At 42.0% G+C, this 24,324-nt stretch overlaps 1 long non-coding RNA gene across 1 annotated transcript; it reads right to left on the reverse strand.

The window, feature by feature from the left end:
• Positions 1-568: 568 nt before the first annotated feature.
• Positions 569-22,775, reverse strand: LOC128853243 (uncharacterized). Its single transcript, XR_008451690.1, has 3 exons — positions 19,747-22,775; positions 2,947-3,123; positions 569-1,722 (listed from the first exon to the last, which is right to left on the reverse strand). It is a non-coding gene; the product is annotated as an uncharacterized LOC128853243 (long non-coding RNA).
• Positions 22,776-24,324: the final 1,549 nt, after the last annotated feature.

The raw sequence follows: 24,324 nt of genomic DNA on the forward strand, positions 1-24,324 counted from the left end.
TGTGTGGACACCTGCTCTTGGGAAGGAAGATTGAGGCCCCAGACAAACCTGCTCTTCTCCACTGACGAAAAAACCTTCCTTCTAGCTTCTGAAACACACATGAGATGAATCCTGCCCCAGGTTTCTATTTGCTTCAGGTAGAATCCACCTCTGCAATCAGAACAAGCCATCAGCCCCAGTACAGGTTGGTTTTGTTTTGGAGAGTGATTTTGAAGATGACTGGCCGCAGCCTCAACATTATCATCCAACAAACACATAAAAAAAGCAGAATAAGACTTTGTTAATAGATGTCTGGTTTGTTTCAAGTTGACTTAGTCTTTCTGTGGTTTTCACTCAAAAATTAATATAAACAAGGAAATAAACTGGGAATGTTAAAAATGACACTTTTCCGTTATATCAATATGAAAACCAGCCAGACTATTCCAATAAATGTAATGAACGAATTAGGCATTCAAAGAAGAATGACCTCATGTTTCACCTCTTTATCCTCATCGTAATTAACACAGAGCATTGGTCCAGCCTAGACTCTCTTTCCATGCCTCTGTAAAGACCTGAGGGGACTCTTTGGAGGAAGCCAGCCAATATCTTAGCTGTATTTGCTATTGTCTCTGTTTATCACTTGGCAAATCCTCATCAGAGTATGGGCAGATTAGAAGCAAAGTGATGACTGCTTCATTATAATAATTCAATCTGCACTGAGACAGGCTGTCTCCTGTGCTACGTGAGAAAGAACTAGAAAATTCATTTCATAAGCAAAATTACCACTGGCCATTTTAAAATGCCAAAAGCAGCTATTGTGGTTCAGCTGTCTCTGCTCTCTGGTTTAGGGGCTGCAGTATGCTGGGAAGCCTCCTTCTGAGGATGTTAGCTTCCTGGTAACTTCCTGGTTAAGTAATCTTTAAATCTTTAATCTTTAAATCTGGTTAAGTAATCCTCATGGCACACTGGAGCAAAGAAGTGACAAGAGATGATCCAACCATTCCATTAGCATCAAATCAGAAAGTTCAAGAGAAACATCTTTATAGACCAAGAGAAGACATTCTGTACTTGCTTGTATAGTGAATGGGGAACAATTTTTGCTCCTTTAGAAACACAAGCTTGACCTCGTCACTATCGCTGAAATCCAACAGAAAGATTCCCATGGCTGGAATGTTTAAATCATTCTTTATTGGGTATTTCAGGAGGATCAGCTGAGTAAAAGCTAAGGAGGACTTGCACTATTTCAGTAAAGGGGTTTGGCCTGCTTCCAAGCTTTTTATCAACTCAGGAAATAATGTTCCTGTATTGTTATGGATTAGTGTCCTCAGAAATGGTGTCTAAGATGGTTACAACTAGCATCTACTCCAAAGGTAACACGGAAGAGTGTATTTATCTCCAGGGATTGTGAAGCATAGGGACAAAAAACTGCATTGTCATAGGTGCTGCTGCCTGTATAGCGCAAGAGAGAGACCTCTTATTGCATCCATCAACACATTCATGGCACGTCCAGGCATACAGAAGACATAACTTAAATAGCATAAATTAAATACATGCGGTATATGACACATAGCATGGAAAATCTGATGTGCAATTTACAATCTGCTAGATTTTTTTCTTCACAGGTTACCAGCAGATCAGACAGTGAAGAGTAGTGGCTGCATAGAAATAAACCGTCAGGTCTGGATCATGATTTTGGGGATCATCATCAAATAGCTCCAGCCAGTATTGGGTATTTCAAAAAGCCTAGATTCAGAAAAGTAAAAATAGCACAAGGAACAATTTAAAGAGAGAAACATGAATGATTGTCAACAGCTTAATGACAGCAGATCAGGGACAACTAAGATTAATCAATCCTGGTTCATGAGGAATGTCTTTCACCATTAAGTCACTATTGGTGTCTGATAAGGCTTGAGCTTGGTCAAAGCTTTTCTTATTGCTGGCTATTCATAAGGGGTGTCTCTGGGCAGGTCCTCTGATGTCCTGAAGTTGAGAAACTGTACTAAAGACTTAAGTCCAGAGAAGTCACTAATAAAAACTAAAGGAGTAAGTTGAGGGTAATGAATATGAATTACAGGCTGTAAATCACAGAAGAATGGTAAGAAAAGGACACAAGTAGGCATCCATAGTCAACAGGAGTTTTAAAAGTATATTAGTTATAAATGGGATTATCAAACAGGTATCATACTGCTTGTAAATGGACATGATAAGACTGCTAATAATAAACACAAAGAAGTAAAAATGTTGAGCAAGTTTTTTCCCACTCAGATTTGGGGAAAGCTAGCTAATGCATTGAATCTTATGTAAGGAAAACAACCCTTGCTTTTGTAACAATAATTTCTAAACTTAGAAATTTTTAATTGGCAGTTCCTGAATGATTTGCATCCAAGAAGCAAAGATGTTCACTGAACCCCTGCTGCTGATTTGGAATAAGTCTTGGAACACTAGAGAAGTTAGAGATGCAGAGGAAAGATAGTGTCATGCCAGCACTTAAATAGAGTAACTGGATGTGAATAAATACAGGCTTTTCAGCCTGGCATCAATCTGAGCAAAATAATAGTACGGTTATTTGGGGACTCTACTAAGAATTAAAGGGAATAAATAGAATTACATTGAAATTATCATGAACTTCTTAAAAACAGATCCTATCCAAATAATTTTAAAATGTTGGAGCATGTACAAGTTTAATTGGTAAATGTAATGGTGCTGATGTAAATGATACTGTTCAACTATTTTACCTAAGTCCTAAAATAAAACTGCCTCTGCGGAACTGGCCAATCTCATGACCTGGGTTCTTGGCCTTTCACTCTTTAACAACTGTTCCCTGCTGATGGACCTGGCAAATGAGACAAAGACTGGGAGAGACTGGTGAATGGCAAAGATGTAACAGTTGATCTGGGAGACAGATACGGTTTGCTTCACAACTGTGACACAGCACAAGTAAGGGACAGCAAAGGTGGACAGACTTACCAAGTGAGGAGATTTGTGATTCTGAAAAGATTTCCATATCCTGGTAGAAAGTCAGCTGAAGTCAAGTCCAGCATCTAAAGAGGCTAAGACAGCCTTTGGCTGTTCAAAGCAGGGTCCGTTGAGGAGTAAAATACCCTCCGTGTTTCACAATGCTGTGACCCTTTCAGAAAAAGTGTCCTGTAAAAAAAAATTGAGAGGATTCAGGAAACAACACACTAACTTGATTAAAGGATAGAAAAGCATGCCTTATTTTGAGGGACTCAAGAGCTCAATTTATGTGATATGTCCAAAGGAAGGTCTGAGGATGACTTGATACTAATGAGTTACGGCTGCATGGACAGCAGAGCTTTCACAATAGGTGTGCCGCTTCACTTGCTGGAGAAACATTTAACAAATCTCATGGTCTGAAGCTGAAGTTAGGTTTATTCTGACAGAAATAAGACACCTTTTCAGAGGGAAGTATAATTAACTGCCAGAATTACTCAGCAATACGTTCCTTGTCATTGATCAGTTTCTAATAAGTCTTGAAGGTTTCCCTAAAAAAAAAAAAAAAAAGTAGTGTAAAACATCGAAATTAGGAAATTTCAAGAAGGAAGAAACCAAGGTAGGTCCCTTGGGTTGTGTTATAATGAAGATCTGTCTAGAAAACCCTCAGGTCTATTCTGATCTTAAAAAAATCCAAGAAAATAGAGAGTCGATGATGACAAACACACTTTCAGTGAAACTGTAGTCCAGCAGACTGTCTCACCACTGAGACAAATAGGAAGACCTTTCATTACACAATGGAGCACTCATATATCCCCAAAGTTACTGTTTGTTTTTACCAGCTACGTGCTCTTACAGACAGACAAAATAGGTTTTGCCTTGGCTAGTGCAGCCACTGTGGTTTGTCACTGTCAACTTTTCAGCAGTATGAGAGCATGGCAATTTCCCCATGCTCATAGGACCTAGAGATCTTGGCAAATCAGTGAACATTTAATAGCAAAGAAGCGAGATGTTCAAAACCATTTATCCCATTTCTTCATACTCTTCAGCTCCTTTTGGGGCCACATAGAACTTCTTGCCCACTGATTTTATGAAGAAGCTGTATGCATTTCTTGATGCTTATCAGCCGAAGAGCTGATCTGAGAGGAAGCACCTCTGTGAGCAGACCTACTGCACTTGATAAAGTCTCTGTTTGCAGAACTTGTTCTTTCAGTTCACGTGGCCTTGCAGGCCATCAGTTTGATGAAGTATGAAGTATTAAATCACAACCCAAGGAATATTACCATGGTTTTCTTCCTTTTCCCATTTAAAATCTGTGAAACTACTGATTTTCCCATGGCTTTTGTCCAAAACCGTAACCTGCTGCAAATTCATTGAAAATTAATTCCAAATTTAGCCCAGCTTAATAACTCTTCAAGTTAATATAGCCAAGTTTTGCAGTTTAATAGATTAAAAATTGTCAGGTTTCGTGTCGCTTTGTGAGCATTTTGTTCCACTCAAACCACAATCCCACAACAAATTATTACCGCCAAATTAAAGCTACGAAAAAAAAACCACCTTTGCACTTTGAAAACTCTGCACTTTAGTGGAGTTCAGATCTGCAGTTTAATTTTGTCCTGTTGCATAAAGATGGGAGGAACCTCCTTCTAGATCCAGAATGACTGCCAAGTCATAGCCCTACCCAGACTGGGATATTTGGACCCATATGCTTTTGTTTGGATCCTCCACTACTTTTTCCTTAAAATGGAGGGTGTGCTCAGATCATCTGCAAGTGCTTCAAGCCGTTTTCAGCTGTTAACCTCCCTTTAGTTGAAAATCATTACCCCTTGGCTGAAGCGTAATATCTAGTCACAGTTCCCCACCAGTATAAAGTGAAACAGTTTTGGTGGCCCACCCTTACTGAGAGGAACTAAATGAGAAGGGTAAACACCTACAAAGATGTTAATTAAAATGTTTGTGATCAGGCTGGTTACCTTCTAAGTTTTACTGAGGTGGTTTTTTTCCCCTAGCTTCTGCATTCTTCTTCCTAGGTATGATATTTGGAGACAGAAACATGGGCTGATGGTGACTAAAATCACATTACCCTGAACAGGATGACCCTTGCATTTTCAAGACTGAATTACTCTCTGGGATCATGCTTAAAAACAGATTTATAGTTTTTAATCTCCTCATAAGGTATGTCTGTAAAGTACGCTATAATATATAGGACAGGAATTAATCCCAAATTTATTTAGGTTTTTTTCCTTATTTCATCTGTCAAAAGATTGCCATTTCAATTATTTATTAAGAAAATTATGTTTTTCAAGGTAAATGCATTACTTTCATTATCTGCTTTCAATTAGCTGGGAATTCACTATGTTCAGCCAAATGTCCATTCATCAACAAATTCCAGATTCCTGGCAGTCTGAACAAATTCCCAATTTTCATCTTTTATGGGTAAAATAAGTGAAGATATTCATGCCTTATGCTAAATTATGGCTGGGGTTAGACAAGCCTGGAGTGCGGAGAACACAGCTATGACAGGTCTTGAAATATATTAATAGGTGTTTTGATAGAAGTAGAGCTGAAACCTTTTGGAATCTTTTTTTCTTCAGGTGCTTTGTAACGTTAACTAGACGCCCTCCTGCCCTCCTTCATGGGCAGCTTAATGAACTGAGCTGATCGCCCTCCAAACTGCATGCAATAACTTGAGGAGGCCATGTCGAATTGCAGGGCTCTGCCTCCCACAGGGACACGCGGGAATAAAAGCAAAGCGAATCACACCCTGCACCGCTGCAACTTTTTATGTTATATACAGCCCTTCCAATTCTGAATTCGCATTTTCAGTGCAAGGCTATGCAGAGTAGCTCTAGCAGTGTCATGGGCTGCCCTGGGGCCACCTGTATACTCTGGAGCATCAAGGAGGCAGTGAGCAGGGAAAGAAGCACAATGGCCAGCCCTGTTATGGTTGGACTCGATGACCCAGTGGGTCCTTTCCAACCTCGTCATTCTATGATTCTATGTGTCTGGGTGCAACATGGTCCAGGCTTCTGCCTCAGAAGTACTCTGGTGCTGGTCTTTCTTTCTCCTTCTGCAAAACAGGGCTACCTAGCTGACACAGTTACACAGCTTGTGACACCAGTTTCTCAGTCCAGCACCATGTCGTGCCGTGTAGCTGCATCCATTGCAGCCAGTTCCCTCCAGAGCCAGTTGCTTGCTGGAATAAGAAAGCCCCATTTCCCACCGTGGGAACTGGGCTTCTTGCAGAGAGGCTCTTTATCCTGAAAAGGGAACACAAGCACCTTTAAAAATACTTAACATGCTTTTTTAACATGCTTTTTTAAATGCCTCATGCTCAAAGGCACTTTTGCTATCTGCTTGCAATTAACACTTCACTCAGTGCTGAGCCAAAGCCCTTTTCAAGGAATCTCCTGGGCAAAGCTGGGAGAAAGGCTCTGCCCATCTGGATGGAGGGCAACCAGAAATCCCACCCCAGGCTCTATGCATGCTCTTCACAGCTCTGAGCTCAGTTACTCTCCAGTCACTGCCTTGAGTGGTACTTCACTGCATGGTGTGACCAGCCCCAAGCCATGGAGAGAACAGAGAAGCTGGATGGAATAATTCTACTATCCCAAATGGTTGTATCAGCCACCCTCATCTCTGTGGGGCAGCAGACCGCATGCCTGAGGAGGTCCTGGGCACACCACAGCTGGCTGCTCGGCCCCATGGGCATATTTCCTGCCCAGCAGGCGAGGAGACAGTGAGGAGAGCAACCTCACAACAAGGAGGTAGGCTCTAGCCAGAATGCTTGCTTGGACGCTAGAGCTTTGTTTTGAGATAGCCTTCAAACATAAGCAGTATTCAAAGCTCAACTTTTTCCATCCAAACTAGGAAGATTTTCCATCATTTTAGTAATTCATTTTATCCTCTCCTTCTTTTCTTAGTGAAAATGCTGTCTCTCTTGACTTCCTCAGTTTTTGGCAAAAATCCTCTGTCTTGGTCATCTCCTTTGCATTGCACAAAGTCATCTTAGTTTTGTGCTGTCCCTCTTTTTCCCATCTCAGACATTACTGACTTTCTGATTATATTTACTTGGTCACCTCTTCTTTCCTCCTCTCCACTCATGGTGGATATTTTCTGTTCCTCTTGTTCTCTCTTTCCAGTGGTGAGTAATACTTTCCTTACACTGTGGAATCTTCAGCCTCTCATCATATTCAACTCTTTGTAGATCTCCCCCTCTCCATGCATGCCCTGAGATTGTGTCCTCTTGCGCACTGTATTTTTGACATGTGAGTGAAGAAACAGTCACCAGTCTGCCTCTGTTCCCCAGGTTATTAGCAGAAAGCGAACTGTCCTTATATTGGGTTGATGCCTTTCCCACCAGATGCAGGAGAAGCAGGAAGATGACATTTTTTTTCCCTTATGTGATTTGTGTGCAGCTCAGCCACATATTTCTGTCCACACAGCAAGATGATTTAAGCTGATGTTTTGGGGTAAAAGCTCTGCCACTTTCACTTCTTGGGGATGCAGAGTCCTGAGCCACTTTGCCATCCAGAAGCTCTGCCAACGACAAGTGCTGTTGCTGAGGGCTCTCCCAACAGGCAAAACCATCACCATCTCTTTAACATCTGTCTAACGTCCCATAGCCTATGCAATCGTGAACTCGTGTGTTTATTTTACTGGTAGAATACACCTGCAACTTAAATATTGTATGATAAGCAGATGTTCACTTCTATAAATTGAACAATGCACAAAGATTTATAGACCCCAGCGGTTCAGATTTCGCGAGTGAGAGCCAAGGTCACAACTGGACCTTCAGATTCAATAAATCTTGACATTACTGGAGCATTGGGGGAGGGGAGGAAGGCGTCATTATAGGCCTATAACAATTTTAAAAGTATGCCAGTGATGATCTGCAAAGCAGATGTAAGTCAAGCTGATTTTGATATGTTACACTGACCCTTCCAGGCAAGAGATGAAATAACTCAGGCTTTGATTTGGAGTCACATGTGGACTATAGGAGTGGAAAAGGTGATAATAAGCCTCTGCTCATAAGAGAAACAGAGGGGGGAAAAGCTCCATGAAAAAGGAGAAATGTTTCATTTTAATGCTATAAAAAGGACACTGATGATATCACCAGTGCTGAATTTATTCTAATTAAAGTACTTTAAAATATTTATATGTGCTGTGCTATTCTTTCACTCATTGCACTAACACAAACCACCAGTTTAGCCACAGAAAAAGCAAAGTCTTGCATAAGCAGAGTAGGTACCAACTGCAGTAGTGCCTCCCAGTTCAGGAGGCAGAGTCAGCACTGCTGGGTGCATTTGGAGGCAGAGAATAGGTTGCCAGAAGTAATTCAGTCTCTAATGTCCCTTCGTACCCTGGTTTCTTTGCTGGAGCTTTAAACACAGGCTGGCAGCAAAGATGGAGAGGAAGAGACGCAAGGCAGAATGGACAGCCTGCACCAATGTTAGTGAGGAGGAAAGAGAGGCTGGAAACTGAGAGAGTTACAGAGAGTAAGAGGCAATGATGAAGCTTTTAAATGGAGACCAAAATATCCTGACACGGCTGTGTAATAAGCACCTTCATAGGGGCAACTTGGTAGCCATCGCCTTGTGATAGCTGCAATAAGATAGCAGAAAGGGTGTAAATAGAAGCAGCTGAAACCAGCCTAAACTGACTCTTGCCAGCCCAGAGCCCAGCCTGGGCTGTGACGCCCTCCAGAGATGTCCTACAAGTTTATCTACTTGCTTACTCCCAAGTTAGCACAATCAAAGTTAGCTTTTATCAGCCAACACACCATTGCAGCCTGGGCTGGGCAGGAAAAGCCGGAGCTGCCACTGATGTACATGGAGTCTACATGACTGGCTCCCCCCACGCCCCCTCCACCCTGTAGGCACCCGTCCCACTCCACACCTGCAGTTTTGCAACCACCTCGGATGTTTTAAAACAAACAGCTCGACTGGCCCGTTGAGCAATTCACAGTTACAGTAAAAGCCTACGTGGAGATTTCCAGTGAGCAATTATCAACTACACTGGTGTTGCAGTGTTTCTGCCTTTCTGTTTAGAGTAACTCATAGTGGTTTATGAGAGTCATCTAACTAGCAATTTTTAGGGACTTCCAAAACATGTAGTTCAGCCAAAAGCAAAGCAGAAAAAACAGTACCAGTCAGGAATTCCCCGGATACTAAATAATAGCTAATAAATGCAAATACCCACTACAGTAGAAGATGGAGGCAGAGAAGAGAACATAAGAGGCAGACGAGAGAAAACAAATATGAAAATATTGTGCTGTTTTTCTCATTGAGGTTGATGTGCATGTGAACATCTCCCCCATGCTCTTGTATCTGAAAGCAGAGCTGTCCAAAACAGAAGCAGACATGAAAATGTATCCTTTGATGGTTTCTGTTGCAATTGAAATGAAAATTTTGGAACCAAAGCCAAGTTATCACTAGCTGCCAGATACAATCTTTGCAAATGAGAGTGCTCCCAAGTATAACTGCGGAATATACCCTGGCTGCCAGCTTCAATACTGATAAACAGTCACATCATCCAAAAAAGCATGACAGTCTGAAGCACCAGCTCAAGATTTTTCAAAGTGCTTGCACAAGGGTGCTCTGGATGTCCATGCATAGCTCCCTGCATACCCTTCTGAAATCCAGCAGAAAAAGCTGGAGTCGGGTCAGGGTGGTCAGAGTGAAGAGCACTCCTGTCTTTTGCCCTCATCCTGGCTCAAATTTTTCACCTCTGGGCACAGGGCTCGTTTTAACTCTTACTGGCATGTATGCATGATAGGGGCATATTCTGCCTGAGAGGACGTAGAGAATCTCACAACACATATAGGCTTGGAAAAGGCTACTGTAACAACCTGATGTACAACAAACCTTCTGTCAACTGGTCCTTCACGATTGACAGAGCATTTTCTGCATCCAGCTCCCAAGTTATGGGACAGAGACAGGGGGAGAGCTCAGCTGTCCCATGGACATCCAGGAGTCCCAGCCAGCAATGCCCTGCAGTGATCTCAGTCGCCACATCCCCTTGCCTAAAAATTTTTTCCTTATGACCACAAGCTCCAGGATCATTAAGGAATGGTATTTCTCTCTGGTTTTTCCACTGCTACTTGTGAAAATCCTACATAACTAGGGCAAGTGGGAAGTGTTTACATTATCTGGTCTTTGTTTCGGTATCTTTAAACACTGACTCCAAAGTAATTCTGATTTTCCAAACAAGCACATCGTGGCTTCTTTACTGGTGAGGCACAGACTGTGAACTTCCCTGCCCTGGAAGTTGCAAAAGGCTGCTCTGGTATCTGCAACATCTTTTAAGGGAGCCCCTGGTGTCCTTAATAAAAAATTCATTTAGGATAAATCAATATTCTGCTTCATTGTCATCCTATATCAGAATGGGCTGCAGGTGAAAGTGAGTTTAGTGGTTACTATTTATTCCCAGCTGACTACTAATCCCATTTCCCATTGCTGAAATAAGGCATTAAAAATCAAAGTAGCCTCTCATCGAAAGGAAGACATTCCTAACAGCTGTATACTTCAAAGACTTCAGCCTTTTCTTTCCCCTTATCATCTCCCTAGGTAGCCCTCCGGGATATGTGGGATGCCAACTGCTCGCTATTCATCATGGCCCTGTTCTCGAAGGGCCCGTTGACTTTCAATAATTTATCACTCGATGTTTTGTGTGTTGCTGCAGAAATAAATCAGAACTGGGAGCGCCAGATGCTCCCGCATCCCATCGCACTGCATTAATTTATTAAAAAGGGGTTTTCTCAGCCCAGTATGGGGTGCAGGAATCTCCTCCACAAGAAGCAGTGAGGATGAGGGTTAAGGTCCACTGAGCCAAGTGTGAAGAGCGGAGAAATGGAGAGAGAGACAGAGACTTCAACGTGGAAGTACATGAGCTTGGAAACCCTCGCAGGGTGAGCAGGCGGTTGGCTTTCCAAGCAGAGCAAGCAAAGCAATCCAAGAAAAATACATTTAGTCCTTAAGCATTTAACTTTTGTTCTGGGCTCACAGTCTCTTTTTGTTTCTTGGACTAAGTCTCGCACCCGGATACGGCAAGTAAATATCAAGCTATAAATCACAAATTGTATGCTTGCTTTTCTTTCTTCAAGGTTGTATAACACAATGAAAAAGATCAAGCAAACGCAAACCAATTTTATGCTGCACATGCAGAGTGCAAAAGGCCCTGGGTCTCTTCCAATGACCCCACAAGAATGATAGGTCTCCTGCTAACAAGATCTATTTATCTGAGCATCACACAAATCTTCCTGTGGATTGAAGAGTTTCTCCTGTTCTTGTTTTCTTTAATGCTCTTGCAGTACAGTTAATTTAACATACAATGACCCTTCATTCAAACCTTCTGCACATATACATTATGGTAGTTTCATCAAATCGGCCTCTGGCAGATCAGGAAACACAAATTTCCTACATCCTTTCCCAGAGTCCTGAATGCATGTCAACAGCTTTTTGGTACTTATCACCCTTGGTCATTTCTCATCTCCCCTTCAAAAAGGAAGAACTGTGGCTGCTAACACACAGTCTTGCCTCTGATGCTACCACTGGAGCATCTGGTTGACCTTGCCTGGAAGACAGGAGGGTGCTGGGACTTCTTGAAGTTCTGGGACCTTGCCCTTGAAGTCCAGCTTTGCCAAGGTTGCACGCTCAGTTGCAGCAGGGCCTGAAGTTACATCACTGTTATTCTTAAAAAATCATATTCTAGTTACCTGCAAGGGGAAAAGCCAAAGCGAGTGTTCATTATTCTTCCTTCCCCTCAAAACATTGCTTAAGGAAAATCTTCTGCTGACCTCTGAGCATGTAAAAACGGGACTTCAGAGCATCACATAACTAACTGACAGCTGGTTCTTTTGGTGACAGCAAGAAAACACACTTTCACCAGATCCTTTGAAAGTTTTTAAGTCTTTGCTGCAACTAGAGAGAAACTTCGTAACCTTTAAGGGAATGAGTTGGCAGGTGGGTTTTAAGCCCCCATTTCTGTCTGCATTCTCTCCTCCTTTTCAGAACTTTCCATTTGCATTGACATTTTCCCAAATTTGTAAGCTAGGGAAAGATATACAATGTGCATAATTCTAGCCTGAAGAGCTGAAGTTTGCCAATGTTATGAGAAAGCATAAGCAAGAACTTATAAAGGGAAGTGTTGGGCAATCCTGTCTTTACTGAAAGCAAAATCCCCTGCCGTGCCTGCCACCAAGATTAATTCCAGATTTCCTTAGGTTCTGTGACATGCGCAGGGCTTGCCCCAGCAGCTGCTGAGTGCTATCCCATCTAATGATAGCTTTAAAACCCCTCAGCCCTGGCATCAAGAACATCATTCTGAGGAGATTTTTTCCTGAAACCTTTGTAAGATATCAGAAAATCCTGTTCAGTCAGTAAGATTGTTGCTTATCCTCCTGGTACAACGCAGCTTCTGCTAAACCAGAGCCATTCTGTGCTTGAAGATAAGCAAATGTTACCAAAATTACCGCAGATCATGAGATTACTGCTCAAGGTTGCAGCAAAACACAATTTGCAACTTAAATCTGTTTTCTCGCATTTACAGCCTTATTCAAATGTCTTCTTTGGCACTGGAAGCATTTGTCTCAACCTAAAAGTGAACTTTGGATGGGGGGTGGGAGACTGAATAAACCACTACAGCTGGTTTTGAATTATCCAGGAAGAAAAAAATGTACATTTTCCAGTATAAACATTATCTCGGGTTTATTTGGGGTTTTTTTCTGTTGGTTTGTTTTGGGACTTTTTTTTAGTTCAAGGAGAACATTCAGTTTATTTAAAGTTAGATTAATTTATTTTATTTAGATGTCAGCACAGCACATCTGTATTTCTCGGTGAGATAGAGGAACATAAGAACTACTCTGTGAGGTCAGACCAAGGGTTGGTCTCACCCCATATCCTGCCTCCGATGGCGGTCAGTAGCAGATGCTCAGAGCAAAGCACAGAGGAAACGGGACCAGCGCCCAGAGGCCTTTCCTGGCATCCCTGCTGCGCTCGCAGCGCATGGTGGTCACACGGCTTCCTGAGCCCGAGCTGCAGCTGGGCTGCGGTGTTTGACGGTCACCAATGACCCAATCCTCTCTGAATTTGTCTAATCCCTTTTTGAGCCCCTCTACCTTCTTGGCCTTTGCAGCTTCCTGTGGCAAAGACACAGGCACGAGGCAGCTACACTGAGTGTGAAATTAATACTTCCTTGCCCTCTTTTTAAACCTGATAATGTCCTTGGAAGACTCTCGGTTCTTACATTATGAAAAACACTAAGTTGGCTCTTTCCTTGAGTAGACCTTTTTCCATAAGCTGTTTTACTGCCCCTGTCATGCAATCTTGGTCATAGGCCTCCTCGTTGTTATTCTCTCTGTACCTCTGGCTGTCTTCTACCCATTTTTCAGGGGTTGAAACATAGCTTGGACTCACAATTCAAATTACAATTTCCCTTCCTGATATCCAGTACTTAATTTGCCTATGTTTTTACTCCTATGTTGAGTAGCAAACAATGCTAACGGAAAATTTTCCATAATTATTCCAACCTTTTTTCTGAACAGCAGCGGTTTGCCGAGCACCAAGTGTTGGCTAAATGCTAATCATTTTTTAACTTCCCTTCTGTTTCATTACTTTGATCTTACCAGCCCTGACTTTCTCCTGACATTTTATCTTCCAGTCACTCCACAGTGTGAGATGCTCTGCAAATTTTTGGTCCTTCTGAAGGGTTCTGCTTCATCTGCAAATGTGGTTAACTTGCTGTTTATCCCCTCTCCCAGATCTTTGATTAAAACATCAGATTATACCACCTACATCTACACTGTTTTCTGGAGTAGAGCAGTTCTGCAAGAGGACTGGGGCCTTTCTCCCTCTACAGCTTGGCTTTCCAATGTGCCTGGGGCAAAGTACCACTTTTGGAAACTGGATACGCTTTATCACTGATGCCTTGCTTAGTCACGTACTCACTGATTTCTGCAAAGGCTGCCAACAGATTTGCAAAGCCTGACTTTCCCTTACAGAAGCAACATTTGTTCCCTTTCACCATCTATCTCATATACATGGGACCTATCCACGTCTATCAATTCTAATCTATGATATAATTTTCAATACCTTGCTTGGTATAGAAGGTCAACATTCGCAGTTCTTGAGTTCATTCTTGAATTATTTCTAGCTATAGCTAATGCATCTGGAATAAAAACTCAGTTTGGAAGTAATTAGAAGGACAATAAGTATTCCCCGTAGACAAGTTCAGTTATCTTTGCTGGTTTCCCTGTTAAAATTGTAACTTCTTCCACAAACTAGGCCAAAGTATGCCTACAACTAAAATATTTGGAAAGTTGCCTTTTTCCCTTGAACAAAATGTTGATTTAGTTTCTGCCCAGCAAAATGTGTGGGCAATTTGTTCCCCCATGAACTCCATTTTTGTAGTCTCAATTTTGCTCCTATAGTCTCTTGAGGGTCAAACATAATACAAGGCTTCAACTGAACATCCAGAATGTGTCATATAGTTCAGCATCTGCAATTAAGGCTGCAAACCTAGTTTATAATTAATTAGAGCCCTCTTACACTGGGAAAATGCACTAGCATTATTTTTCCCCTATAATTTCATTTATATTGGTACAGCTTTCCCAGTGCCCACTCCTTTCCTGAAAAAAATGTGCATATTTACGGATGTTTTAGCATATTTTCCTTCAGCGGGATTACACTCAGTTTTACAAAGTAGAAATTTTCCTACTTTTAAAATGTAGTTAAATGTATAATGTAGGGTAAAAAATATGCAAGTCTATACACAACTTGTCTGTCTGCCTTATACACCTGAATGGGTGTACATACGTGTGTGTGCATAACACTGCGTGAGCACTCATGCAGACGTTAGAGAAGGCGAATGCATAAACAAAGGCACGCGTACAGGAATTGTATTTTACTTCAGAAAACACTAAATAAAACCCAAAAAGGTAGATGCGACCCACAGCAGTGAAGGCATCGAGCACTTAGTCATGAATGTAATTAGAAATATGAAAGCACTGAAGCACTGTCTGTGAAATTAAAGCAACCCATCAGATGGTTTAAAAATAGGCTCACGCTTGAACATTTCACCTGCCCAGGGCTTCTGTGGATATCATCATGGTACCATCTAGGTAAACAAATACAGATTAATGGAGGGAGTGTAGGTGCATTCCCCTCTCTCCCTCAAAATTAGCAGTGCCACCACACTGTGCATTCCCACATGATAAGGCATCAGGGCTTCCCTCCACTCCTGAGTCAGTTCAGGGCTGTGTTTGCCTCTGGGTAATGTTAAATTTAGGGCTTGTGTTTCAGGACTACTCATCTTCACTTCGCTGCTCTCTCGGCTGCAGTATATCACTCACAGGCCAATACCCTTAACCTATAGGGGGATATCCCATGTGGCATACACTAATTTATAAATGAGAATGATGTCTGAAAGCACCACATTTCAGTGAAGAAAAACAAACCTTATGGACTCTTTTAAGGCTATGATAAATTAGAATGTGCACGGTACAAATATTTATCTTGCACCCTTATTACAAGAATTTCCTTTTCACTGGTTAATTTAATTACAAGGTGTCCCTTTGGATTAAAACTTTGTAAGATGGATATATTTTTCCCCAAAACATAATTCATTTTGAATGAAGAGGGGAAAACTCATAGCTCCTGAACTTATTAATAACGAACTGAATTAGAATACATTCCTGGCTTCCTTGAACACTTACGTATGTTATGGGATAGCTGGGAGGGGAGGCAAGAGGGATTATTTTTGTTTTCAAGAGAGGGACCTGATCCCAGAAAGACTGTTAGGCACATATGATGAGGAGTTAGTCACAATGATTTCTTTGGCAAGGAAGAAAGAAGCAGAAACAAAAACAACACCGACCCAACTTTCTGTCAAAGAGGGGACTGGGATGAAGGAGCTGGTATGGGATCATTCGTCTTCCCTTCAGATGCCCATGATTCCCTCTCACTCAGAAAAATCCTCCTTGTGCTTGGCAGTCTGTGGCTGTGAAGGAGACTGAGGACAGCAGCAGGAGAAGCAGTCAAGCTTGCCAGGAGTAGTTTATGGTCTAGAGAGGGTCACCCTCCTGCACAGCCCTGGGAACCTCCCTGTGCGATGCAAGTCATTTCCCAGCACAGGACACGGCCTCCAGGGAAGACAAAACCCACAGAAGACCAACCACACCCGGGTTCAGCAGGCAAATTCGGAGTGAGAGTAGCCATCTTCTGAAGACGTTACCTGAGCTGTAGACCCCAGAAGAAAAAGAGGAGAGATGATGCCTGCTGGAGAAGATGCTGTTTAGGAGTTCAGAGAGTCATGATTTTGCCTTCGGTCTGCTGTGCTAATCTTAGATATGCCACTCCATCTCACTTCTTGAGACCTCTTCAAAACTTTTGCCTGATCTACTTCAGGGTAATACCTCTGGATCACAAGCTGACTCCTGCTGTGTCTGTGCAATGAGACAACAAGGTTCATGCAGAACTTTGCTGACATACAGGCATTACAGAAAGATGATGACAAAACTGCAGCTGTTTCTCCAAAATATCTGTTTTGCCTCTGCTCACAGAGTAATTCCTAGAATTAACCACCAGAAAATTAGTCCCTGCCTATTTCCTACAGAAGGGTAAGTAATTTTGTGCCTGATTATCTTTTCAAGGGAGAGTTTAGACATACAAACGCTTGGGAGAGGCTTCTTTTTCAACAGAGGCTGGTGTTTACAGCCTCTATCACTGCCTCTGTGGCATGATGATGAGGGACGATTGTAATGATGTTTATGGTTGAATAAAAGAAAAAGGCTTGTCATTTCACTTCCTCTTTAGAGGAGGATTTTCTGATCAGTTTGGAGTCAGTAACTCCTGTTGTATTTTCTTTCATTACAGAGCCTACCAATACACTGCTAGCAGATTCATTAACAAAACAAGGGGTATCACTGCTGGAAGAAAAGGCTACTGAAATGTAAATACAAAGTCTAGCAAAAACATCTCAATCATATAAGCTTGAATTTGAATCATTACTGCAGGTATAATTGAAGAGGCTTCTCAACACATTATTCAAATCCATGTTGATGCTGTTTTGCCTGCCATCCCCCTCCAGCATCTGCAGAAACCTCTCTGCTGACCCTAAGACCTTTGGTGAGATTCAAGCCACAGCATCTGGTCAATGCCAGCTCTTATGTCAGTGACTGGCACCCCTTCATGGCTCACACGCCCCACTTTAAAGGAACTATTATGGCCATGCTGAGAGTTGAATGACAAAACTCAAAGGAAAATGAGCTAGAAGATGTTTCCCTAGCAACTGTGTATAGCAGTTTTCCCACCAGTTGAACATTACAGCATCACACTTTGAACTGAAAAAAATACAGAATGAAATCTTTACCACTTAAATGGTAAGTGCAGTCTGGCAGAGACACAGCCTTCCTTGGTCACACTAACCAGTCCCTGACTCAAAACACTGGTTTTCACTTTATTTGGAAGGCCGCTCAAAATAAGGAACAGCAACAGCCATGAACAGAAGTTCAGGGAGCACAGCAACCATAGGAGCTGGCCCTGAAAATAAAAAAGCTTGATTTCAGTATTGTTAAAAGAGAGTAAATGTTGATTATCTCTTTCTCCTTCCTTTCCTGATCCTTCTCACTACACCAGTGGTGCAACTTAGCATATGCTGTTTAACAAGTCACCTTTGGCCATCTGACACACTTTGGCTTTCTTGAAACAAAAGCCATGAGTTCCTCATTGGCGAAGCGAGGCATAGCCACCGATCTGTAATCATCTTTGCACAGCAAGTCTTTCTCAGTCCTTCTTGCTTATTCTTCCTGAAATGGCCTGACTTTCAGAAACAGCATGCCCAGGTGCAAACCACCCTTTCTTTCCTGGCAGGCTCAGAGGTCCATATTTTCCCTCCACCATACTACCCAGAGTAGATACAGTGAGTGATGCAATTACAGGGAAGGAAGAGGTGACAGTCCCATTATTAATAAAAACATCCATCATTTGTTTACATCGCCACCATTATTTTAACTGCTGTAGTCCAGTCTACTGCATGAGGTTAATTTTTTATGCTAAATCCTGCATTATCTTCCAGAAGGACAGTAACCATTTCCCTCAAGGATGCTATTCTGGTTTGAATATTTATGCATACAGAAGAAAGGCTGCTATGACATCATAATGTAAAATCTACTTGCATTGGTATATTACCTATTAGTTGTACTCCCAAGACAGATACAACATCTTAACATATCACCCCAAGAATAATTTCCACTCACTTGAGCTGGAAATGTCCTGTTCCATAAACTTGGGTTCCTCCCTGGGACCTGAAAACACTCCCTAGAGATGGCCAACTTGTTGTTTTCCTTAGCTGATACATGCTTGGCTTCACTAACATGGATTAAATTAGCGATATTAAATCCAAAACATTGTATCTCACTCTGTGATATACGATTTACCTCCTGCAATACGAGAGGCATTTGGCACACTGAGGCAGAGATGCCTCAAATGCCACCAACAGGACATTTTTATAAAAAGAATGTGAGGGGAGGGAAGCATTCATCAACATCCATGCATTAGAAGCTTTTCCTTCTGCTTGTCAGGTGTTGATACTCATGTAATTCCCTCTTTCTATAGCTCTCTACATGCCATCAGTAGGAAAGCTTGACCAGGGGCTTTGCAGACTGGTCTAAAGAGTCTCCAAGCATCTGAAAGCCTCAGCTGGTGAAACAGAAGGAAGACTATGGAATTGCTCTGACCTACAAGAAAGGGAGCGTTGCTTCGTTCCTAGAGAAAGTGGTAGGTTTGTGCAACTGAGCAGAGCAATCCAGGAGGGAAAACAACAATCAAAGAGTTAAACCTCTTCTTGGTGAGGAGGCAATTCTACAATTGCTGAGTCTACTTTTGCCTCTCAAAGTTACAAGTAGGGACTTGGGCAAACCACAAGACTCACAGTCACCTGTAGACTTCAAATGCTGAGTTTCTAACCCAATCCTGACTCCCAGTTCCCCTACATGACTAGGAGCCTTTCGAGAGGCTTTGGAGAACTTCATAACTGCATACAATAGAGTCAAGGACTGACAAGTTTGGTTTTCTTCTCTATAATTCAAGTAGCAGCCCACCCACATACTTAAATTAAGGTGTACTTTACAGTAACGAAAAGTCATTAAAAGCTCTTCTTACGAGAGTTTTTTGTGAAAATGTCTCTGTTACTCCATCAATCCCCTCCACTGACACAGGATGACACAGACATAGTAGATCAGGCAAGCAATATTACGGACATTTTTCTGTGATGTACAATCGCAGATCCTGTCCTGCTCATCAACATACTTACATGGCGTCAGGAATGTTATCTTGTAGCTGGTAATTCCCCCTCATGAATCCATGTGCAGTCTTGGTAGTGTTACTTGCAAAACTTTCCTTCACACTGGTTGGAGCTGGCACTGGAGTCACTATCTGTCTTTCCTGTCTGCACAAGGCTTTGATCCAGATTCTCATCTTGCTATGAGCCAGGGCATGGCTCCGCCTGTCTCTCCATCCCACCAGGTGCCACGACCCAGAGCTGCTAATGCTGCAGCCACAGAGATGGTGCTGCAACCCTGTCACAAATCAGTGATTTAGATCACTGAAAGAACCACTGTCAGAGGTCTCAGCAAAAGAGGTTTTATTGAAATATGAAGTTGCAAAAGTGATTGTTAACAAAGTTCAGTGGCAAGGTTCACTCTATTACTGTATGGCACAATCGTTTAAACAATGATTCAAAACTACCAAGGCAAAGTTACCAAGGCACAAAAATCAAAGTTACTATCTTATAAGGTTGTGCACGGTATCAGTCACTTACCAATGATCTGTTGTCAGTGAAAGGTTTCTCTGCCTTGGGAACCAACCTTGAGAGGCGTCCCAGCTCAAGGGGAGATCGCCACCATGCAGCCAGGCTGCTCAGCAGGGAGAGCTCAAAGGTGGCTCACTTAGCCTGTCATATTTATGGGATGAAGTGGTTGGCTCATAGTCAAATTGCATGCAACGGGAAAGGTATGCATGGGGCTCCTTATACTCACAACTTTCTTTGTTCTTTGATAAATGAGTCTTGGAAAAGCTACTGGCTATTCATGTATTAATCGCATGATCAATGTTCCAAGCTCATATGCATGGATGCTCATTGTGTCACTCTGCTCCTTTCTGGGTTCTCAGGGAATAGATTGGAACTAGAGAAGTTCTTGGCTCAGTTACGGTTTAGGCCTTTACCTCCTTTGGAGCCTGTACCAAACTACCACTAGTTTGGTTAAGGAGTCAAGTTGATCCGTCACAGACCCCCATACCTACATATCTGCAATACTGCATTTTGCGCTGGGATCTGCCAGGATCTGACTCATTCTTAGGACCTGGCTACTACAGCTGAAGCATGTTGACTACCCTGAGACGAGTTGAGGAGTGCAAGGACGGGAAAGCAGTGAAGCAATTGCCCTTTCCCATAAAGTATTCCCACAGAAATCAATGGTTAAACTGTTGGGACCTCAGCAGCAACAGTTCAGGTTCTTCATAACTGTTTGCCTCCTGAAAGGAATTTTGCTTCATTAAGATGCATTAAGATTCTTTCTAATTTGAACATCCTATTGCTTCGAGCCTTGGGTTATCTTCATTATGTTGTTGCCAACAGGGAATCAAAAGGGGCATCTCTGAACCTGCTGCAAGGCTGTGAAACTTTGCTGAGCATTATGAGTGTTAGTCATTGGGTGAAAGGGAAAGGGGCAGGCACATTCCCAAGGGAGTGCCTCCTTGTTTGATACCATTGTTATGGAAACTTAAAACTTCAGGATAAACTGGGAAGGCCAGTGATATGCAAATGGCTCAAAGCCCAAAAGACACTTATTTGCTCACTGCTTACCAGGCTTCTGCAGAACAGAATGTCTGAGTTTCTCCCTTTTGTGAAAATGAGCTTTACTGGGGTCCTGAAGGCCAAACTCCCTTGTAGGCGTAGTCGTAAAGGTCAGGAATCCAGCAGTGGAGAGGTGATAAGACAAAAATCCCAACAGTCACTTGAGATCCTTACTCTGGAAAAAAACACTCACACAAAAGTGGCAAAAACAGAAGACATGATGCAACAGCAAGACAAATTAAAACCATGTGTTTCTTCCCAGGATGAGTTACCTACTGGGAGAGGGATGGCAAGAGCAGTGGCTCTGTTGTGTACCTCCAGCTTTTCACACACATTCAAACCCAGTCATCTAGCAATGACAAAAACTTAATGCATTTTGTTAAACTCAAACAATATGATTTTAACAATAGAGGAAGTAAAGTCCGTTAGCAGCAAAGTAAGTGACAAGATAGAGGTGGTTCATTGCACAATGAGTTGCTAAGCAGAATGGTGCTCTACCATGCTGCAAAATAAAGCTCTTTCAGACAAAGGAAAGGGTTCATTTTTTTTGTTGCAAATGGCTTAATTAATCACTTCCCTCAACTCCAAATGAAAAAGGCTTGAGCTACAAAAGCTCTGCTTGTATTAAACTCCTAGCAATACATGCTCTTCTCTAAAATTCACTTAGCTGTCAGAATAGGGAAAAAATGCCAGCAGCAGAGGTTAAAAAATTGTGAAGTCCAGGCACTTTGATGAGGCTTTTCCTTTAAAAAAAAAAAAAAAAAGAAAAGAAAAAGTACATTGAAACCCAGCTCTAGAGAAGATATTGTTCCCATTTCTCCAGAAGGGAGAGGCGGGGTGAGGATACCACCAGTGCTTTTACACGCAATTCTTTCATGTAAATGATTTCAAATGGGAGCTCTTGCTCTTGCCTGCAGACAAAAGCAGAATGCATCATTCTTGCCAGACCACCTGGGACATGGGGAGGAGAGGAAATTTCCAGATGGATTTTAAGACAATTCATTTATATTTATATAGCCAGAATAAATGTTTTTTTTCTGAGATAGCATTTCCCCTTGCTCTATCTAGACCACCAAGAAAAGAGGGAGGCACAGAATTTCTGTTGCATTAATAGTTCTGGTGTTTACGGTTCTGGCTTTTATGAACTTGTGGGAGCTGTTTATTGAGTCATAAACTCTACTAATGGGTATATTATCTCTAAATTATGTAAGTACTACAGTATTTCGGTTAGTTAAAAGAAAGGTTTAAAACAGTTACACATTTACAGTTTATCTCAATTACCAACATGATCCTATAATGGGAATTTAATTGCTAATTGCTAGCTTATATTGCAGAAGAACTACAATAACAACACACAATATATAGCCTGTATAAACATGTTCAGACAATACTATATTACCTCCTTTCACTGCTACCTCCTTGCATAGAGGGTTTTTTTATTACGATGATTCAATTCCTAAATGCCTCCAATTAGGAATTCCTCTTTGTCAAGAAAGCATTTCAACCAGTGCTTCGTTTGACAGATTTTAGCAAGCCTTCTACATAAACCTGAGTGGCTTTCTGCAAAAGGGACAGCCTTATGCATACACTTAAATTCCTTGCTAAACTAGATTCTCAGAGAGCTCTAACAAGAGAAATCCTAGTTCGTTTTAAATCAACTCAGGTTTCCCAGCTAGAGTGAAACTTGACCAAGACACAGTAGGGCAGAGTCTGAGTCAAGCTCATTGAGGACACTCAGGTCCACCTGATAAGTACGGCTCCAAGACTCTGCTCAATCTAAGCTCCAAAACACCCCATGAGAGGAATCACATGGGTGGTCAACACGTAGTGTGGACTCACACTCTGCTCTGCCCAGTCTGCCCAAGTTTAACCCAGACTACCCACAGGTGCCTAAGGCTCAGCCCTTCCTACGTGTACCACGCTCACTGTGGTGCTGCTGCAGCCTGCAGCAAGTGTGGTGAGCATCCAAGCAGTCGCCATGCTTGATCTCAATGCTCCTCTAGCAAGGCTAACAAGGGTAGGACTCACCTCACCCAACAGCAGTGCAAACATCTACATTTAGCTGGGTTTTTTTTAAATCCCTTCACAGTCAGTGCAGAGGGAGGGGCAGTGTGTGGATATCCTGCTTCCCGTAGATATTCCTGAAGGCTAGTCACTCCCTAGAGGTGCTCATCACGCTTCCATCAGCAAGTAAGGGATCCAGAGCACTAGTGCAGGTGCAGACATCTGCACTGTAGATATCTGAAGGCAAGGAACCTAAGTCTCACCCATAAACTGTATCTAATTTAGAGAAGGCTGTGTCCCACGTGTGCCACAGCAGCTCTGCAAAAGGTCTTCCGTTTTAAGACAATTCCCTGCTGACAGAATTGTCTTTGAAAGTGGGAGCCTTATCAAGTACTGTTAGGTGATACAACAAACTTTTGCTATTACAGATCATCCCACCATGCTGCTTGCCAGGGATCCGCACCAGATTTCTGAGAAGTTTGTGAATCAGCTCCTTCACTTCTCTTTGTTCATTGTTCTTAATATGAAATTAGCCTGATGAAAGAGGAGAGCAAAGAGGACAGATGGCTAGGGTGAAAGACAGATGAGGATAGCTAGTTTGTTTGTGTGTAATACATAGCAGAAGAAACTTACAGATGATTCAAAAATGCCTAAATGTGTAGAGAAAGGGTTTACATAGTCAATCCTGAACAAGTTTTATCTATATTAACTTCCTCTTCTTGGTTATGTCCTCTTGCTGGTTTTAAACTTTACTTTGGAAACTGGTAGGGACACGGACTTGTCCCTGCATCCCTACCTGGCTTGTTTGACCACTGCCTGAAACATGAATGCTGCTTCCAAATGGGTTGGTCACCACTCTAAAAAAAAAAAAAAAAAAAAAAAAAAAGCAAGAAATTAATTCACAGCAAACAGTAACCTAAAAACTCTCCTTTCTATGTAGTTTTCCATCAAATGTTATCCATATTGTCCTCTAAACCCTAAAAAATAATTTAAAAAATCAGACTGAGCTCATATTGTGGTATCTTTATCTCCACAATATGATTGTAACTTCTTCACAAACATGCTTCTGTTTTGTCTTTCTCGTCATACTGCGGCTTCCTGGCTGAGCCACCTCGAAGAGGAAGAAACGCTGGGAGCAAATATGCAACAGGTAAGTTACTCAAGGTACAGGACATTATTGCTTAAAAGAACCGATGTTTCTCTCCATGTCACTGAATAACATACATATGACTACAAGGTGTTACAAACTGGAACATTCATGTAATGATTAGCAACAGGAACACATAGAAGGGTCCAGCAAGCAAGAGACCAGTGAATGACTGTTACTGATATAAGGATTGCTGGTCTCTGAACGCTATCAAGTGACTGAAAACATCCAATATGTTGGTTATTGTGGAATTAGGATCCATGCAGTTTTGTCACATAAAGCTCACCTTTGGGAGGCTGAAACATCTCCTGGGCTAAAAGGACAAGGCAGAGATGGCAGACAGGAGCCAACTGAGCCCAAACTTGTACTGTGAAGAGCTTTCCTGCGATGAA

This window comes from Cuculus canorus, chromosome 1, assembly GCF_017976375.1.
Source record: "Cuculus canorus isolate bCucCan1 chromosome 1, bCucCan1.pri, whole genome shotgun sequence".
Lineage (NCBI taxonomy): Eukaryota > Metazoa > Chordata > Aves > Cuculiformes > Cuculidae > Cuculus > Cuculus canorus.